The sequence below is a fragment of the Danio rerio genome, chromosome 17, assembly GCF_052040795.2.
Source record: "Danio rerio strain M-AB ecotype USA chromosome 17, GRCz13ab, whole genome shotgun sequence".
NCBI lineage: Eukaryota > Metazoa > Chordata > Actinopteri > Cypriniformes > Danionidae > Danio > Danio rerio.
Window position 1 is genome coordinate 34,553,397 of NC_141037.1, and position 16,604 is coordinate 34,570,000.

Here is a 16,604-nt window from a genome sequence, read left to right on the forward strand (position 1 = left end):
AACTTTGTAAAAAGCTAGTTAATTAAACAAAAAAGTGACTCAAATATTATTACTTATTTTTTAAAGTCTAATGCATTACCCCCAACACTGGTAATATCATCAATGCTAAATAGTAGCTGCTGTACTTAATATGTTTTGTAAATCATGAAACTTGTTTTAGGATTCACCATTTATATAACTACATTAGTATAATAAGTATTAAATATTATTAAAAATGTCTTTTCTGTAATATTCGATAATTTTAATTTCAAAATATAATCCCAAAGAGAAAAAAAAGAAACTGTAATAAAAGCATGATTAAAAAGTGGTAATACTTTCTTCTTTTAATGACACACACACACACACACACACACACACACACACACACACACACACACACACACACACACACACACACACACACACACACACATGGAAAAATAAATCTAAAGTTTTATTTCTGTCTCAAGTGGCAATTAAAAATAAACAGATGCCCGCATAATACGTCAAACACATAAATATCTCCTACACCTCGTCCACCTTTTGAAATCCAAAGATCATCTGGCCTAATTCTGGAGCGTTAATGGGAAATCCACAGGAAATTAGTTGTTTTCAAAAGGGGTCAAATTAAACTTTGGCAGAGCGGTACGCGCTGACAGACACAGGAATATACGTCATTATCCATATTTGGCGATGCCCTTTCAACTTCACGGGTCACGATGGAAGCGTGTTTGTAATGACACTGGGCACCTGAGATGAAAAATTTGATGATTGTTCATGTGCGAGGCTGACTCTCCAAAGCCGAGCGAGCACATGAATTGGGTTCCTGTAGATCTGGCGTACCCGCACGAGCGTGCACTTTCCTGAACCCTGTTTGAACTGCGCCAAGCTGCCCAAACACAGAGAAACAGAGCAATCCCCTGGGCCCGGGTTTTACAGGAGGCCACTTGCTGTGTCACGTACCTCAAACAGAGATGATTGGCCCGAGGAGTGATGCAAAGGATCTTGGGGGTTGCTTAGGGCTTCTGCATTCTGTAAAATAGCAGGAAGCATATATCTGTCAGTCTCCATTTAAAAGTTCACCTGTAAGGAAATGTTCTGGCCAGCAGTGCTGACACAATCACGGCGCCTAGCAACACATCCTCCTGATCCCTGCCTTTTGTGATATGACATGCTTCTGAACCACAAAGTTTCCTGCTTTGCGCACAAATCGTCTCAACTGCCTTTGTTCGCCATGTAGGAGGAAAAAAAAAAGACTGAGGCAGAGAGAGAGAGAGAGAGAAAAAAATGCCGGTGTCCGTCATTGTCCAGCACAGTGTCCTCTTTTTTCACAGTCACATGAGGGATGTCTTCAGAAAATCACATGGCTCTTTTTGTTTGACGGCCAAGAATACTGAAGGTTGCGATATAACGATTCTATTCTTCTGCCAACAGTACATATTGAGTGGCTCTTCTAAACACTGGGAGGACACTGCTAATGCCCTCCCTTTGTTTGCCGAGAGGTAGATTTCAATTACGGGGTGGGGAGAGAACTAGTTGTACAATTATTTTTTTTTTCACTCTCTGTAATGCTGCTATTGTCTGACACCAGCATGTACGGCGCAGGGTTAGTGCCGCGGCAGTGTTGTAAGAGTGACAAAACTGTTAGGTGACTTGGGGGCCTTGTGGTGTCCACCTGGCTTCGTTTGCTGCCAAAGTGTGTATCACACCTCTGAGATCGCTAAGCCCACCTCCTCACCTCGCTCCCCTGGCACACGCCTTGTTTTCGGTGTTGCTTTATTCCCTGTAGAAAGGGTCAGCCAATGGAATGACCTCCACGCTCCTCCGATTCCTAAACCCAACTAGAGCAATTGGCAAAACAGACAGAAGAAGCACTGAAAAAGTTTTTAAAAAGAGAGAGAGAATGTTAGACAGTTTTTGTCTGTAAAGCCTCATTCACACTATGAGCCACTTGCAGTGGCAAAGCAACTGTTCATTTCAACGAAGAGTAAGCGACCATTGGTGGCCAGGTGGGCCTGTCTAGCGACGCAACAAAGTTGAGAATTCTTCAACTTTATGCAAATGAAGACAACACAGGCTTATTCTGAATCCGTAGTCCTATGAACGTTTCTGGAGAGCGCAAATTATGTAGCCAGCGGTCATTTCATTTTTTAAATGAATGCTATGGGGCGGTATGACGCCATTCCTTTTCGCGCTTACCAGCTGACTGCTTACCTCCATGTGGACAGCTTTCACACTGTAACCAGTTTGTCCAGTTAGCTCATTATGTTCATCAGCGGACTTGGGACGCACAGGAGTTGACCGAGATGACAGGATTTGAGTCCAGGAAAGAACAGATCCAGAAATTTGGTAAGACAAATACAGAATCCAAAAAATAAAATAAACAAGTATCCAGAACAGCAGGCGCGAATGGCACTGACGAGAGAATTTTGAGAAATGAAAAAGCGTTCACAAGTGGCTTCTCGTGAATTCGCAAAAACAAAAACTGCAAAAATACTGATGTAATACTGTATGATGAAACTGCAAAAAAATTAAAACTAAAACTAAATGCACTACAAAATTTTACATTTTCAAATATGTTTAAGCTGCATTTATTCTATCAGTGCTGCACAACCTTTGTTCATGGCAGCAACTGCTGGACACTCATAGCTTGTTAGTTGAGCTTTTTAGTTAAAAAGTAAACACTTTTCCCTTACCAGGAAAAGCCTAAAAACACTCCTTTCAAGCAAATCAAGCAAGAAAAACAAAAGACAGCAGGAGTAAACAGGAATGTGTCTCCCTTCTTGTTATCTGATCAACCAAACTGCACTTAATATCACGTCAATATCAATTCAGGATCAGCTAAGCAATGATGCAAAAGCATTGGTTTGGGATCTGTAGAGCTGCGCATTGATGGATTTGCTCTTTAGTGTTTGGACACTCAGTAGTGATTATTAAACCACACTGAACTGAACTAAACTGAACTTAAACTCTGAAAACTGACACTGTTCCAATTTACTATGATCTCTTATGTGACACTGCTTTGACACAATCTACATTGTAAAAGCGCTATACAAATAAAGGTGAATTGAATATAAAAAAACACATATTTAGATTTTTTTGATTTTGTGATCTGAAAATAAGTTTCAAAGTGGAAGTTTTGAAAAACAACCCCATTGATTGTTCATCGTCACTTCCGTTCCAGTACTGTTTACTGACAAGGTAACACCAGAAAATAACTGCCTTGCAAATGTAATGCAGAGTTTTTAGTCAAACTTGGATTGTTTTAAACACTTTGTCATGTAAACAAACAAAATATCTGATCTCTTTATAATAAAATAAACATAAGTGTTGAAGAGACTCTTAAAATGTTACAAAGTGTGTGCAATGGTAAAGTGTAAACGCTGAACAATTAAAGCAAACTTCAAGGTGTGAAAAATAAAGATAGAGTAAACCTTAAACTCTGTCAACAACACAAATTATGACAATCAAATCTGAGCTTTCAAGTAAAGGAATCAACAATCATTATTCAAATACATACTGCAACATTACAAATTGTGAAATTGAATGACTATATTACCCCCATGCTAAAAAATCGTTCACTTGGGGAGCCAGGGGCTGGTATGCACAAGAAAAGAAACCAAAAAGCCACTCTGGCGACATCCTTATATAATTTTTAATTTACAATATCTTCACTGCTGCTATACGACACTCATTTTTTGCATGTGTTGTTACTCTGACCTAAGTGACTAGCGTGCATGTGGATTCCTTGACCATTTACAATGGACTTAGCGTTCATGCATCCCTGGGATCTATTGTAACTAGGTGACCATCAACCATTTTCTCAGAGGATGACAAATGGACAAATCATCATTCCAATGCAAGTTTATATAGAAAAACCACTGCAGTGTTTGGATGCGCTGTTTGTCTGAGGTAATTAGTCTACCGTTATTTCTGAAATTTGTGTATTCCATACAAAGTGTGAATCATATTGGTTAGTTCTACTTACATGAATCGCGCTCACGGCATTCGGAAAGGTCAGATGTATTTAACTAGGTGCGCCTAGAAAACGTGGGTGGTTCACGTGCCGCCTGACAACATGGGGGCATCGCTCCCATATACGCCTTGTGCAAGTTGCGCGTCTCCATTGGAAATGACAAACTTACACCCCAAGCTTATGACATTGCTTCCAAGGCACACTCAGCAATTTAAAAGTTTAATTAAAAAGTTTTATAAGCACTATCCCTAATCTTTTTTTTTAAATCGATATTGACAATGGTGTTCGGTCAATAAATATTGATACCGATTTTATAGCCCTGTTATAAAACTTTAAAAATCAACCAGTTCAATTGCATTACATTTGTGTAGCTACTGAATATTAATTGTCTTTTAGACCCCAAGTAAGAAATTCAACAATGGGAATGAATTCAAACATCATCACATGACAAATGGCTAATGTTGTATTAAATTAACTAAATATGGTTATTTAACAAAAATGCACAAATATGTTAACTAAAATCTACAGTAATTAAAACAACATAACAGTAAAATGTGTTCATTTTTAATCGAATCGAGTCATTATTATATAAGCGTTCAAAATAAACACACACACACATGCACGCACACAAGAATTAAGGTCCTGGGATTTTATTTGATCTCTTGCTTTAAGGCACTAACAATTGTTTTGTACAAGTGACTTTTGACATGGCTGTAAAAAAAAGTATTCCCATTTGTACAGTTTCAAATAATAAGTGTATTTTAGAAGTGTTTGAACTGAGGAAACACCCCTTAAACTGACTATAAATATCACTGAACACTGCCGTATGAATCAGACTCATACAGTACACGGCTCTTTTCGTCTTCTCAACTGACCGTGTATTGTGCATAATGGCAAACGCTCCTTGTGTGTGTGGGTGTGTGAGCGTCTGCATCTGCCCTTACACAATAAGTGTTATTAGGTTGCGAGCCTTGTTCAAACAAAGACTCTTCTGAAGTACCTAAAAAACATCTGAGCATACACATTCAAAGGCCACCGCAAAGGATCAAGCAGGACTTTTCTCAAGAACTGCGCATACGGTTATTTGAGCTCTATCCTAAAAAAAATGTCTGTGAAAAAAAAACAAAAAAACATTGCGGTTGATAGCAAACATTACACTAGTAATATAGCGAGGGCTTTACTAAAAACTGGATGATCTGATGTTCTGTGACTTACCTATACACAAAAAAATCACTTATTATACACAAAGTATGACAAATTTAGTTTTATTAGTTCTGTTTAAAAGTATGGTCTTACTTTAGTGTCCCTAACCAATATGTACTTATATCCAAATATATAAACAATGTACATAATGTGTTCATAATGTAATTGAAGGAAACTTTGGAGGGATACAGGGAGGATTATGGACAAGTAGGTTTAAGTGTGGGTTAAGGTGTAAAGGATTACATATTAAATATTGCTATTATTAAATATGCTCTTATACTGTAACTGGTTTGTGTTGTCAGGCGACGCTGTGGCCTCACAGCAAGAAGGTCGCTGGTTTGAGTCTCGGCTGGGTCCGTTGGCGTTTCTGTGTGGAGTTTGCATGTTCTCCCTGTGTTTGCGTGGGTTTCCTCTGGGTGCTCCGGTTTCTCCCATAGTCCAAAGACATGTGGTACAGGTGAATTAGGTAGGCTTAATTATCTGTAGTGTATGAATATGAATAAGTGTGTATGGATGCTTCCCAGAGAAGGGTTGCAGTTGGAAGGGCTTTCGCTGCATAAAACATATGCTGGATAAGTTGGCGGTTCATTCCGCTGTGGCGACTCCAGATTAATAAAGGGACTGAGCTGAAAAGAAAATGAATGAATGCTCTGTGTTGCATTGTAGGGAACTTTTAGAGAAAATATTCTAGTGCACTGAACTGATGTTGACTGTAATAAAGTTCAATAAATGACTGAAACCCTGGGAAATGCAGTCTAATCATGAAACTTGCTCAATTTCAGTTGTGGTTTATGTAGCATAATGCTAAGCTAGCACTGGAGTAAACAACTGGTAAAACTTTACTTTGATGCTTTGGACAGTGCTCTGGCACAGTGGGTAGTGCTGTCACCTCACAGCAAGAAGGTCGCTGATTTGAGCCTTGGCTGGGTCAGTTGGCGTTTCTGTGTGGAGTTTTTGTCTTCTCTTCGTGTTCGCGTGGGTTTCCTCCGGGTGCTCTGGTTTACCTCACAAGTCCAAAGACTTGGGCTATAGGTGAACTAGGTAAGCTAAATTGTCTGTAGGGCACCTGCTGCATAAAACATATGCTATATAAGTTGGCGGTTTATTCCACTATGGCAACCCCTGATTAATAAAAGCACTAAGCCGAAAAGAATATGAATAAATGAATGAATGAATGAATGAATGGATGAATGGATGAATGAATGAAACAGGTGTGTATGTAACAAATGTTCTGGGTAAAAAAAAAAATAAAAAAAACTCCATGCTTACTATACTATACATCATTGCACATTGTATGTTGCTTGAGTATCATCTGACTATCAAGTCTGACGTTTAGTCTGTACAGCATTTCAGAGAGTTTGATGATACTATTTAATTTTTACAGTAATTATTTGACCATGTTAAATGTTTTAGTTTAGATTTTAAATATTTGACATACTATTTGTTTATTACTCAAATTTTCTTTGTTTAATATTTTACTAAAAAATGTTCAACTTTTTTATTATCAATTTAAGCACTGCTTGAAATATACATATTTTATTAATCAACATTTTCCTCATGTCATCTGTCATCTTGGTTAGATTTATAAATAGTTTTCACTGAGCTGTCACAAGGCTCTCTGGGATTGCTGTCACCATAAATGCATGCAGTGCAAGCGTAAAAAATGGCTAAAATGAGACAACATAATTAAATTTCCGACCTTTCAGCTTAGTATTCACATTCAGAGAATCTTCTCACTACACTTTGACACATGATATAGTACAATAGACGTCTTGATGGAAAAAGAAAAATGTCCAAGTGTCCCTTTAAGTGCGGCATGTCTAATGGACAGGACTCCCCTCAGGATCACAGATTTGCTAAACAGCTGACGGCCATGGGCTAAAGGCATGGTGTTGGCTGCATCTGCGTGTCTGAGCTCTTTTTCTCCTTCCAGACTCAGCTGTCATGTCTATTCACCCCCTAAATCATGACAAGCATGTGAGAGGATCTTTACAGCTATTCTTTCAATGATAAACACATCCCCCTTTTCGGTTACACAGCTGTACATAGACTACGGCTTTATGATAAAAAAATAAAATAAATGCATGATTAATATGTATCAATAATAATAATAATAATAATAATAATAATAATAATAATAATAATAAAGTTTATTGCCAAACAGTCACTGCCAAGAAAACAAGATAAATTTATCTACCTCTAAGGCCATCAAGTCATAAATCTCCAGCTGGAACTAATAAATTAATAAAAGCTAATTACACGCCAACTATTTTTCCACCTCTCTTACCTCCTTCCTAAAATTTCCTGTTTGGAATGACATGAAAGTTGGAAAAGAGAATCTCCTTTTTTCCACTCAGGTTTGGAGGGGGGTCAAGGGCAGGTGGTGCAGTGGCACACAGCTGCATCCAAGAGTTGTTTTCCAGCAGAAAAACAGCCCTGTTCCATCTCCATCTCAGCCTGGAGATCTGACCCGCACTGATGCATTGCTTACGTACCGGCGGAGATGGTTCGGACAAACACAGGACGTGCTAACTTCAGTTTGATTATGGACTTGATGACATTTTAAAAGCAGGTTTTGTTTTTGCTGAGCTGTTTTTTTTTTCCTTACCTCTATTATCATCGTAATAACACATATTATTATGTAAAAGACGCAGCATCAACCACAGCAAAATTAAAAAAGCACAGTTATGCGCTCTTGACCCATCATCCTACGCTGACTCTCCATTATCTGCTTTTATCTCTGCTTAAGTCCGGCTCATCTCAGGGTATTGTCATTCTCAAGTGTTTAAGATACTCTTCCCAACCCAAATGTACAAAGCAGATGTGAGCGCCATAAGCTCCAGACTCTCTCTCTCCCTGTCCATCTCTGTGTGCTGATGTCTTCTGGATGAGTTTGGTATTAAATATGAGAACGTTAACAGCTGGTTGCTCATCCTTACTTGAGTGCATTAACCTCTTTAGCTGCTTTTTGATTCCGGGAGAAGGGACCCATGGCTTTGGCAGGACGACAGGACGCTAAAGTCCAGAGGCAAGAGAACAACAGCGACAGGCAAGGTAAACACGGACGAACCCAGAGGAGGTGATCGACTTGGGCATTGGTCACCTGCTTGCTCGCTTGCACAAGAAAAAGCAAAGGTCGGGTTCGCCCAGGCAGAAAAACAGTGCACTTTCTTCTGCTTATTTGGCTAGCAGGGTGGCAGAGGCACTTTTGGAAGGGTTCCAGGGACAAACATGGATAAGACACGCACATACACATAGACACGCGCATGAGGAGGATGGGTGATATCATGCCTGCTGTGGCCGGCCGAATCAGGGCTCCGCTGGAGCACTGATGGGTAATGAGGAAGAAAGAGCACATCTGCACAGGGATGCCGTGCCCTTGGAGCTTTTAGTGTATTACCACACCATAAAGACACCGCTCCATCTACAACTCTTGCATGAGAATCACTGTGCCGGAGAACGACAGATGATGATTATGGTTATGGACTGTACATTTGTGATATGCTTCGTTTATGATGAGATCTGCTTCGGATTTTTCACTTGGCCCTAAAAACACAACAACTCTTGTGTTTCTTTAGAATTGTTTACATGTATTTCACAGAAATTCATTTCTGTAGTGACAAACACCAATTTTTTGTTAGTCTTTTATAGACCATTTCAGTGTGGTCATGTCATTGGCCCATAAACATTTCCTGCTTGTTATTAAACTATTTAATAACTGTAACAAGAGGCAATTCAATCACAACTTAATGTTAAAACAGCTATCATAACATTATTTATCAAAATGTGACTCTTTTTGAATTCTCGGAAGCTATAGAAGTTACAACAGGAAATACATTGGGACTATTGCTTTTGTTTACATCCCTCAAAATAGACTATTCAAAGTGATGGAGTATAAATGAAGATAATAAAAGTAATCAAAGCAACAAAATAAAACAATATTAATATATTTTGGCCAAAAAAAAAAAGAAAAAGAATTTTTAGTTTAAAATCACAATTGTTTATTTAATTTAAAAAGACAAGTGCTAGAGCAATTTCAGAATGAGTAGAAAATAAGGTAGGGAGTGCTAGTAATAGGAGGTCAAGTGTTGACAAAAAATATTTACTGGGAATCACTAAAGACTCAGCTGCTATCTCAGACAATGGGAGCAATCAAATCTAACAAAAGAGCAATAATAAGTGGTATGACAAGTCCCAGTTTGTCTAATGCATTACATGGAACAAGTTTTTCTTTCCTAAATAAATAGATAGAAATTCTATCAGCAACATGGGGCCATAAAAGTTTTAACGGTATACCGCGGTTTAGAAAAGTCAAGGTTTTAAAACCGCCAAAATTTTCTGCTATATCGTTTCTAAGGTATATGTAGAATATTTTTTGTTTAATTTTTTTTTTCTTTTCTTAGTACAACAGTATCTCCAGCAGAAAAGATATCCAAAACTTATGCTGGATAAGTTGGCGATTTATTCTGCTGTGTCGACCCCAGATGATTAATAAGGGGACTATTCCCCAGATATTTAAAATAATATATTTTGTAGGTAATCAAAACTGTGAAACCGTGATCCAAGGTTATCATCTTATATCTTATGCCTAATCAGCAGCTTCTTATTATAAGTCATTTCAAATTCCACTCTTTTTTTTCCCTGTAGATTTTTTTTTTTTTTAATGTAAATAAATGGCAAATTGTATATATATTAAGTAGAACCTTTATCTTCCCAATGCAAAATTAAATACAATAAATTCACCAATTAAAAAACAAGTTCACAAACTTTGTACAGTTAATTAGCTGTATTTGTGGTTAGATTTTAATATTTTCATGTGCAGTATGGAAGGAATGTTCCACTATTCATGAGGGCCCTGGGTTTTGAAAAGAAGTAATAACATTACAATCTTTATGGTTAAAGACAAATTGTACAACATATGGTAGAAAATGTATAAAAGAGCTATATATATATATATATATATATATATATATATATATATATATATATATATATATATATATATATATATATATATATATATATGTATATACATTTATTAAAAAAAAAAATAAAACTGCTTTTTTATTGGATCCAGTTTCAAATGAAAACATTACTTCAGTCATTATTACTTTTATTACTATTACCATTAATAGCAATAGCAATAATTGTAACTTATTAAAGAGTGATTTTTAAAGGATCGTGTGACTGTAAAGACTGGAGTAATGAAGCTGATTTTAAAACATTTAAAAATCCTACTGACTACCAAACTTTTGATGGTAGTGTATATATAAATAAATATACAAACTATATTATTTTAACAGATTTCAATTCTATAAAAAAAAAGAAATGTTACAAAGAATGGTTTAGTCCAAAACATGATTGCTTCATTAGATCAACAGATTTATTTGCATTTAAACAACACATACTTTAAATATTGCAATCAGAGGTTCAACTTTCATTACAGTTTTTCCTACGGATAGACATAAAAAACACTAACGACCAATCAGCATCAAACCTCCTTTTAAAGAGTGCAAGGATTTAAATGCATAAACAGCTACACCATAACAAACAGAGAGGCATTTTGTGCTGGCAAGAACACTAATATACAGTAGTTATTGTTCTTGGTGTCAACAGGAGTTCAGGAGACACTGGGGGACAGAAATACCTTTAAGATTTTTTTTTTGAAGACAAAATTAATTTGTACAGATTTGGAATGACATGAAGGTGAATATTTGATGATTGAATTTGAATTATCAAACTCAATTTGAGCTTTCCAGACTCAAAAATTATGTGTCAACATCAATGACACCAAAGAAGCCTCAGATGGGGTCAGATAACTTGAAACCCCTGTTACGGAGGGCCTTCACCTCATTGTAATTGACTCAATGTTTGGCTGTGGGTCATTTCATTTTCAACTTGTTCTCACATAAAACTATTGTCTATATTCAGAAAATACTATTACTTCTCAGATCACTTTCATAATACTTCTGTGGTGTTTTCTTTGACATTTTTAGAACTTAACACATAGTACCTGTTGTTAAATGGCAAACTACAGAAAAAAAGGTTTAAATGTATATTTATAGGCCGAAAACAGTAACAAAACTTAAGTAGACAACATGATGAGCAAATAATGAGCTTTTTTTCAGTTTTAAGCGAACTCTTCCTCTCCGCCATGCCCTGCTGTAAGTCACACCCTCGCTGTTGTCTCTTTATTTGTTTAAGACAAAGCTAAACTGTGCTCTGAAAAATAGGATTTATATGAAAGATCCCATCAACATGACAATAACTCATGCTCTAGGCTGAATAAATACAGACAAATATGCAAACCGTATTGGTTCACACAGACGTCAGGCTCCTAAAAAAAAGCTCTTTTGAAACACCACAGAACAACTCAGCAAAAACACCTGCCAGTCTCAATGTCCTCAGCTTCAAGACCAGGGTTAAAAAGCATGGGCTCTTTGAACTTGTTCCTCCTGAGTAAATATTGTCTTATCAACGTGTCCCTAATGGACTATCCCCTGTCTTCCAGTGAGGTAGTTGTAAAGAAAACAGGGCTTGAACAGAAAGCGCCTTTGTATTAATATTTCTTTATCTATTGTCTCTATATTGCACGCATTATCATTTGTGGTTAAGGTCTCCCTATTGAATACGACTTGGCAGGTGGTCATGTTTGCCAACAAAAGAAAAGTGAGCTTCTGTCTTAAGTGTGTCAACAACCTGAGAATTTTAAGAGAACGGACGGGGGGAGGGAAATAGAGAAAGAGAGAGAGAGAGAGAGAGAGAGAGAGGGAGAGAGAGCTATAGAAGAGTTAGTCATGTGTAGTTCTTTTAATAAATATTATGTCCATGATTCATTTTTTGGTGCTTTAATAAAAATATCTCAGGATGTAAAATGACTTGAGAATGTAAAAAAAAGGCTTAATTAATAGGTTGACAATATTTTATTAAACAGATAAATGTGGTCTAGAAGCAAATATTTCACTCCGAAATTACTCATAAATTGTACAAACAAATACTAAAAATGCAAATAACAATTAATAAAAAAATTTAAGGAAAAAAAATGATTTAATTATTTAATTTTTTAATGCTATGAGCTTCTACAAATTTTATAATTTTTTTTGCCATGTGTTGTTTTTTATATTTAAGTGTTTCATAATAAAGTATGATAAAAAACAAATTTTACACAATTTTTAATGCTATGAACTTTTTTTTCGCCATTTAGGTTTTTAACCCTTGAACAGACATCGCAACTGCCTTGTTGACCTTTTGTCCACAGGTTATCATTAAAACAAGACTCAAAATGTGCTTTGAGTGGTGTCTGGAACAGAAATTACCCCCTCCAAAAATTGGTCATTTTTTTCTTAGTATATTAGTTAAATGGTTTAGTATTGAAGAGATTTTATAATAAATTATGATTTTACTCTTTCTTTCTGTATTTATTTATGTATTTATTTATTTTACTCAAATAAATTTTATAATTCATATTTAAACATTAAATTCAATATAGTGTAACCAACATGCAGGAATATTTTTTTCCTGTCATAAGGAGGAAAACAAAAACAGTTTAGTTTGTGAAGAAGCAAAAAAACATATTTTTAAAGTCATTTTAAAAGCAAGTGAGCTGGTGCTTCCTGCTCCTTTTCTAAAAGGGGGGATGTCTTTACAGCTTGTGCATCAGTTATTCTTAAAACAACAAACAAACAAACAAACAAAAAACCTATCCAGTTTACTGTGCGTTCACACCGAAAGCAACGAGAGCAGCAAAGTAGCCAGCGGCGAGGAGCGGCGCAGCGCATCTTCGCCAGTGTGGGTGTTGAGGAGAGTTAAAATCAAGTCAACTTTATGAACGTGGTTCAGCAGCAAGCAATCAGAATGTAGAAGTCTATTGCTAAGAAGTCCTGTGTGAACACACAGTTAAACTCCCTTTTATGCAAGTACATAGACATTCAAAAAAGACACTGAAAGCCTTAACTAGTACTAAACTAAAAAACAAAAAAACTTTAGTGTCAGCTATCAAATAAACATAAGACTTTGTTGAAAACACACACAAAATGCAAGTTTGCCTAATGTTTGTAATGTCTGAAAACGATGTAGCTGCTCCTTGGTGAGGCCTCTATATCTTTGTCATGCCTTGGGTTGGATTTTTTTTCTTTTTTAATTCAGGATATTGTGATGTGTGCGTTCTCAGAAGAAAATTCATGACAACAATCAAGGCATTTGAGGTATAAGAATGTTTTCTTATTTTATTTTATGATATACTTTAGGTAATCATTTATTTAACTTACTTCATCTTTATTTCTATAGCTCTTTTAAGATTGTAGATTGTCAAAGCAGCTTAACATAGAATATATAGGTAATTAGAATACGTTTTGTAACTTACAGCAACAGCACCATTACACTAAAGCAATTTGCCAGCGTAAAACGTATGACACCCCCCTTTAAACTATGATGATGCATTGTGTTTTTTTTTATTTTATTTTTACCAATTAGGTTTAGTGATAAAAATATTAAAATAAAATAGCCTTTGCACAGTCAGATATCCTTTGGCATATCCTGATGTGTACCTCTCAAAAAATGTAACTACATGTCACGATGATCAAAGCAGCCTGATGAAAACAGACTTTTTTTTTTTTTTACGTATTTTCAGAAAAGTGGCTTATTCATATGAAAATGTAAAAATTTTAAAAGTAGGTGTTGACCCAAACCCCACCCCTGACTGTACCCCTTATTGGGATATCAGTCAAACCCTACTAAAGTGTATGATTGAGATTGTACAAATGAATACGAATTACCCACTAAATCAAAATGTTCCAAATTGTTGTGAGATTGTAGAATGGAAGTTTTGTGATTGGTCGGCTTGATAGCTTTGACGTGTGTGGGCGAGACGGTGTGTTAATCAAGTGTCGAGTCTTGTGGTAGAGCTCCGGATGAATACTTTTACTGTTTGTTTTATGATTAAATTTGTTGAATGTTAAATTTTTTCCACATCTTGAAAAAGTTTGTATTTGAGCTACCTCTACAGTAACATTGTAAACATTTTTGGTGTAAAACCATATCACTAAATTGGTGAATCATAAAAACCTGACTCCCTACACTCTCAGAAATAAAGGTAAGCAAGCTGTCATTGGGGTGGTACCTTTTCAAAAGGTACACATTTGCACCTAAAGGATCCATATTGGTACCTCAAAAGTATACATTAGTAGCTAAAAATTTTAAGAGGAATACTTTTGTTCTTTTTAGGTACTAATATGTACCCTTGAGGTATTAATATGGAACTTGTATAGGTATACATTTTTCACTTTAAAAAGGTACCACCCCAGTGACCGCTCGCGTACCTTTATTTCTGAGAGTGTACTAGCACTTGTTATTGTTGTGTTATTGTAGAGCAACACAAACGGTATCATTTTATTTTGATGGTCCCTTTAACGAATTTAAGTTACATTGCAGCTACATTCCAACACATTTTCATTAGATTATAAGTAGGATAGGATTGGGGTTAGGGTTAGTGTAAGTTGACATGTACTTGCAAAGTTTCTTATAGTCAGTTAAATGTCTGTTGAAGGGCAGTATCAACAGATATTAAGCAGACAGTCTACTAATAACATCAAAGACTATAGAAGGCACAAGACATTTCATTCGCATCTTTTTGAATAGGAAAAAAAGTGTAACGGTCAATATGCCAAATGAAGCCCTGCCTACTAGTACAGAAGCCAATCATCGATCGCTATATGGTAAATAAAGCCCGCCTTCTAGTACAGGAGCTAATCCAATGTTTCCATCCTTAGCATGTTTCCATCCAAAAATGTGGATGGAACTTTATGTGCAAAACTGGATTATCACATAAAAAACATGCGAATTAGGCAGCGTTTCCGAGTGAAATCAAACAAAATCCTCACTTCCTGATTAAATGGTGCCAAATATCAACAGTAACAGGAGAAGCTGCGTCAATCTTTTCTTCATCTAATAAAGGACTTTCGCCTCAGAAGGCAATCCTGACACACAGTGAACGCGCGGTGGCATTTAAAGGTGTCAGGTGCAGAGCACAGTCGCTGTTGATTCTGGAGGTCATTAATAATATAATAACATTAATACTTAAACGGTAATGTGTTTTAGAATGACCTAAACAACAGTTCAGATGTTTTACATTGTGCTAAGCCTGCTGGTTTGTCTATTTACGCACATTTTCATCATCACATGATCTCTTTATCACAAAATCACATGACTTTTTTTAATGCGCATACTAAAATTTGTGCGGTAAAAGTGTTTCCATCATAGTTTATGCCTATCTTTTCTTATCGAATAAAAGGTTTGTCCCGCTCAGTTATGCGCATGAGTTTTATGCGTATTTTCAAAATTTATGCGCATCATGGCGTTTCCATCAACGTTTTTTTTATGCGCATATGCAAAATGTGCATAAAAATTGTTGCCATTGATCGCTATAGACTGACGATACTCTGAAGGAAGGGCTCAGATCAGACGTGAGTTTCTGCAGATTTTGTGTGATTTGGTTGTTTAGAAATGAAACTAAAAAGACAGTTGTTGTTTAATTTTATTTGGGATTCCTAATTATGAGATTTAATCGTATGGTTGGCAAGCAGTTTTGGAGAATTTGATGATTCCCCATTCAAACAGAATGCTCAAACATACTGTCCGAGTGGCATTTCAAAGATGACCGCTGAGTGAAATTACTTGCCTTAAAGGGACTTTGCTAATACTTAAATGAGAATTACTTGGCATGTAGTTGCAAAGCAACCTTTAGTCAACAAGATCTGCAATAGGGACCATCATAAAGAAGTCTTAAAACACAAACAAAATGGATAAGTATAAATGTCGATAATGGTGGAGGCTATAATGGAAGGTACAGCATGGGGTAACTATAAATTAGCTTTTATGCAATGATGGTTATGATATTTTTACAGTATCTGTAAACCAATCCAAGTCTAAAGATTACGTTTATAATAACCTGGCACTGGTGAACTAGATTTTTAAATGAATCCACCTTTCATCATCTCGGACATCTTTATTTGTCATTGACCCTTACACATGAAGGGACATCACAGTATTCACTTTAAAACATCACTTTTCCCTGTCAGCGCGCAGACAATGAGCACAAGCTCACAGGGTCGAATCACACCAGGGCCGTTTCACACGGCAACCCAGAGAGAAATTAATTAGTGAAGAGACGTTTACATGACACAATGCCCGCGTGTGACATCCCCGCCACCTTCAACTGAAGCCAGCAGAGCCCACAGAGACCCCTTCCTGCTCCCGCTCGCTCTCCCTCCCATATCCCACTGAGAGACACAGCAAACTCGACCCTTTTTTTCCATCACTTTTGCTTTTTAGCACAGAAAAGAAAGCACTGTTACAATCCTATAGGGAGGAAGAGGAGAAAAAAAGCAAGATTTGGCCAGGGAAAGCACATGATTGTCTCGACCCAACTGGCTTTTGATCAATGCAGTCC